Source organism: Pollachius pollachius, assembly GCF_949987615.1.
Source record: "Pollachius pollachius genome assembly, chromosome: 4".
In the NCBI taxonomy this organism is placed as follows: domain Eukaryota; kingdom Metazoa; phylum Chordata; class Actinopteri; order Gadiformes; family Gadidae; genus Pollachius; species Pollachius pollachius.
Window position 1 is genome coordinate 1006879 of NC_136937.1, and position 5363 is coordinate 1012241.

A 5363-nucleotide genomic window follows, 5' to 3' on the forward strand; every position below is an offset into this window, starting at 1 on the left:
ATAAAATGCAGTTCAGTGTTGGTTATTTACACCTAGAAAATAAGGGAATGTATAAACTATAATACAGACTTCAACAGACACCACACACACACAGACATACCAGCACACGCACAAACATGCATTCACACACACACACACACACACACACACACACACATAACTCTGTTGATAATATAGGTTAAATGGACAAATGCAAACTTTGTGTAACGTTATACTATATCATGTGTATTTGATTTAGTTTATATAGTGCTTGATATTCAACCACTGGTTAAGCAATTGTTGAGCTGAGCATGACACAACTAGGACGATTAAAACCAACAAATTAAAAAAGCCCTCGACTGACTAAGAGTCTGAATGTGAGCTTGGCTGTCTATCTCAGTGCCTTCTGCATTTCGCCACACTAGAGAATAATTAATACTAAGGTAATATTGTGGTTTGGGTTGTTGTTTTTTGGAGACAGAGCCAATGATGTCCTCTTCAGACTGGACTCTATAAGTATGCTAATTGCAATTAGCATGACAATCGTCCATGATTTTGGACTAAAAGCCGTTTAAGTGAATGGTCGGCTTTATAGTCATTTTTATTTTGACAGGTGGACATTTTTATTCAAAATGTTTTCATAGGAAAGTATTAACAAATATCTATAAGTAATAAGTAAGAATCTGTATTACCGTAGTAACCAGGCCTAATAAAGCTGTGCCGTTTAGAAAGGTTCAAACAGGCCTGTTCAGTTAGAATCCAAGATAAGTAATGCCGTATTTCCGGCACTATAACGCGCACCGGATTATAAGGCGCACCTTCAATGAATGACCTATTTTAGAACTTTTTTCATAAATAGGGCGCACCGGATTATAAGGCGCATAGCATAGAAGATACTGCAGTCAAACGTTTGACTGGGGATGCGTTATGCATCCACTAGATGGAGCTGTGCTAATTGTATAGCTCGTCACGCGCAACGCAACTGTGAGGACGAGTTGCTGCATTTAGCAGATATAAAACTGGAACCTTTATGACGTAAAACACAATTACGCAGTTCCAAACCTTAGATTTTTTAAATATCTTGCAAACGTGAATGATAAACGTGAAACGTGAAACGTGACTGACAGCCTTGAGCTTGAGCTCTGCGTCGTAAGCGTGTCTCATGGAAGGTGCCATTTTGGAGTCTTTATACGTGACGTGGTGTGGGACTGTGAGTAAGCGCAGTAAAATGCTGTGTGCACTGACTACGATAGCCGTAATGCTGCAAGCGGTGTGGCTTTATCATAGTCGTAGTGAAACATTTTATTATTATTATTAAATTGTTTTTATTGGTTTTTCATACTGAAACATTTTGACAGAGCGCCGTTTACAACCAGTATGGATCAACCAATTAACAAATTGATCCATATATAAGGCGCTCCGGATTATAAAGCGCACTGTCGTTTTTTGAGAAAATTACCGGCTTTTAAGTGCGCCTTATAGTGCGGAAAATACGGTAAGTCAAATATGTATATATACTAAATTGCCTTAATAATTCTATACTGACTATACATTATATTGTACCATATTAACAACCTTTAAAATTATTCAGACATAACCTATTTCAATTAAAAGGTGACATGTGAGCAGACTATGTGTTTGACCACTGCAGGCCAGAGCAGCAGATAGCCACTCAGTGAGTGAAACGGATTTCAGAGCGACCTTTGGCATGGCAAGGCGCTCCCTGTCAGACCAACCAACAAAGCCATGATAATAATAATAATGAACGTACAACGTGTCTGAATGTCCCCGGGACGACAGCGAAACGATTTGAGAGAGCTGACCCTACCCACGATCAGGGTAACCACGGCAATGACCTCGTGCTGACCAATGAAAGACCGTTCAGCGCAGAGACACCAGAATAAACACTTATTACCTCCGTCGGGTTTGGACATTGCCTTCGTCTGAAACAGCTAATGTTCCTGTTAAACCAGGATCATATTAGTCTGGGTTTGTATTGTTTTCGACTGGGTTTACATGTAAATAAAGACATTAGGACAACGACATAACGTGCTATAAAATGTGCTAATCTTAACACAAAAGCATGCAACATGCCGGCCTTCACCAACGTGCTGCTCTGTAATCGCTGCTGTCAGGTGGTTTGACTTAATTGTTGTTGTTGTTGTTGTTGTCATGTGACGTTGACAGTAATTAAAGCAGGGACTGTGCGAGCCAGACGGCGTGCGTCTCGCCGCGCCCCCCCGCCAGAAACCATCGGCGGCCGCCAGACCCAGACAGCCTCTCTCTCTGTCTCTCTCTCTCTCTTTCTCTCTTTCTCCCTCTCCCTCTGTCTCTCTCTCTCTCTCCCTCTCCCTCTCTCTCTCTCTCTCTCTCTCTCTCTCTCTCTCTCTCTCACTCTCTCTGTGTCTGGCTCTATGTCCACCCCCCCCCCTCTCTCTCTCTCTCTCTCTTTCTCTCTGTCTCTCTCTCTCTCAATTTCTCTCTCTCTCTCTCTCTCTCTCTCTCTCTCTCTCTCTCTCTCTCTGTCTCTCCCCCCCTCTCTCTGCCACTCACTTTCTCTATCTCCTGATCTCCGTCGACCCAGACAGACTCTTTCTTTCTGTCTGGCTCTATGCCTCCCTCTGGCTCTCTCTCTTGTTTTCTCCCTCTTTCTCCCTCTCTCTCTCTCTCTCTCTCTCTCCCCCCTTTCTCTCTCTCCCCCCTCCCTCTCTCCTCCCCACCCTCTCTCTCTCTCTCTCCCCTCTCTCTCTCTCTCCCCCCTCCCTCTGTCCTCCCCCCTTCTCTCTCCCCCCCTCTCTCTCTCTTCCCCCCCTCTCTCTCCACCCCTCTCTCTCCCCCACCTCTCTATCTCTCCCCCCTTCTCTCTCTCACTCCCCTCCCCCCCTCACAGCCTTAACTGTTAAGTGTTATCTCTGTTGCTCTCAGACCAGTTGTCCCCCATGATGTTGATCTGCTAATGATCTGCTGATGATTCCCCCCCTCCCCCTCCCCTGAATCATCAACAGTAATCCTGGGAGGGGTAACTCAGGAGGCAAAAACAATAACAAAGGACAGATGGGTAGTTCCCACGGCAACCAGCCGTCAACACAACAAGCTGCTGCAGCGGATCCTTCAGGATGATATAAAATATAAAATAATACGAACAACAAAACGCTACGTCGTCAGCGGGGCTACGCTGGAGGAGCAGCCGGACGGGGGCGGGGCCCCGGGGGGGGGGGGTGGGCGTGGCCTCTGGTTCCACACTGCGGGGGTCTGTTCTCTGCACAACAGTCAGTGTTACGCAACATCAGCACCGCGCCCTTACATAACTGACAGAGAGGGAGACAGGCAGACGTCTTCTCCCCTTCCCGGCTCCCCCCCCAGTCTCCACCCTCTCTACCCCTCCCTCCCTCTCTCCTCCCACCTCCCCAACCCTCCCCCCTCCCGGTGTCCCCCTCCCTATCGCCCCCCTGCCTATCTCCCTCGCCCTTCCTAATGGGAGGCAAAGCAAGGATGGAAGACGGAAAATAACATAAAAAGAAAGAAAGAAAGAAAGAAAGAAAGAAAGAAAGAAAGAAAGAAAGAAAGAAAAAAAGGAAGAAGAGTGAAAGAAAGGAAAATACTGAAAGAAAGAAAGAAAGAAAGAAAGAAAGAAAGAAAGAAAGAAAGAAAGAAAGAAAGAAGAGTGAAAGAAAGAAAGAACGAATGAGAGAAAGGAAGAAGAGTGAAAGAAAGGAAAATACCAGAAAAAAGAAAGAGAGAGAGAAATAGCCAATGATGGAAACCTTGTGGGATTGCGGGGTTATGTTATGTTCATCACATTCCTGCAGCAGTTCCGATGCCAGCCTCAGGGGGGCGTGGTTGAGTACCACCCCTCCATGCACGGACCCTCGCGCCCTGTGGCATCACCCTGCTCCTCATTACCATAATGCCCTCGGTTCGTATCGCCCAACACCAGCCGGCTGCTGCCCCCGGAGGGAGAGTGAAACCAGGCGAGGGGAACCGTTCTCTATGTCTTATCGTCCACATAAGCAAACAACATGGCCGCTCCGCATCGCTTATGGTTAATTTGTTGGACAACAATCACACCTTTATCACACCACAGGAAGTGGACTTGAAGAATACGAGTAAATTATTCAGCCTTCACTTGCACAGACTGACAACAACAAGTGAAAAGTACAGTTATTTCATCTGTGTGTGTGTGTGTGTGTGTGTGGGTGTGTGTGTGTGTGTATGTATGTGTGTCTGTGCCTGAAAGAGTCTTTGTCTGTTTCTGTGCTTACGTGTGTGCCCGTATTTATGTGTGTGTGTGTGTGTGTGTGTGTGTGTGTCCGTGCATGTGTGTGTCTGAGAGAGTGTCTGTTTCTGTGCTTATGTGTGTGTGTCTGTGTGTGTGTGTGCGCGTGTGTGTCCGTGCATGTGTGTGTCTGAGAGAGTCTTTGTCTGTGTCTGTGCTTACGTGTGTGTGCCCGTATTTATGCGTGTGTATGTGTGTGTGCCTGGTGTGTGTGTCCTGCCTGCACTGATCTTCGGTTTAATTAATATCAATCTAAATATAGAATCACCAGCCCAGTCCTTAGTCCTACCCCCCCCCTCCCCCACTTAACCAAGAACACACCCCTGGAGCGCTGATAACGAGGCTCATGTTGGCGACCCCCCCAGTGGGGTTACATGTTCCCATCAGGGGTCTCAAGTCTGGGGGTCCATTCTTTCCCCCCCCCCCCCGATTTGCCTTCATCCCAGTTAATTACCGCTCTCTCCATGGAAGGATCCGGGAGTTTCAGAGCACTCCTAATGCGACGCGTCAGACGCATTCCTCTGCTCCGCCCGGTTCCACGCCTGTTCTCTGTGGTTCCACGACGCCTGTTCTCTGTGGTTCCACGACGCCTGTTCTCTGTGGTTCCACGACGCCTGTTCTCTGTGATTCCACGCCTGTTCTCTGTGGTTCCACGCCTCTTCCCTGTGGTTCCACACCTGTTCTGTGGTTCCAGGCGTGTTATCCTGCTGTTCCACGCCTGTTCTCTGTGGTTCCAAGCCTGTTCTCTGTGGTTCCACACGTGTTATCCTGCTGTTCCAAGCCTGTTCTCTGTGGTTCCACGCCTGTTCTGTATGGTTCCACAATGCCTGTTCTCTGTGGTTCCATGCCTGTTCTCTGTGGTTCCACGCCTGTTCTCTGTGGTTCCACGCGTGTTATCCTGCTGTTCCAAGCCTGTTCTCTGTGGTTCCACGCCTGTTCTCTGCTGTTCCCCGCCTGTTCTCTGCGGTTCCACGATGCCTGGTCTCTGTGGTTCCATGCCTGTTCTCTGCGGTTCCACAACGCCTGTTCTCTGTGGTTCCATGACGCCTGTTCTCTGTGGTTCCACGCTTGTTCTCTGTGGTTCCAAGCCTGTTCTCTGTGGTTCCAC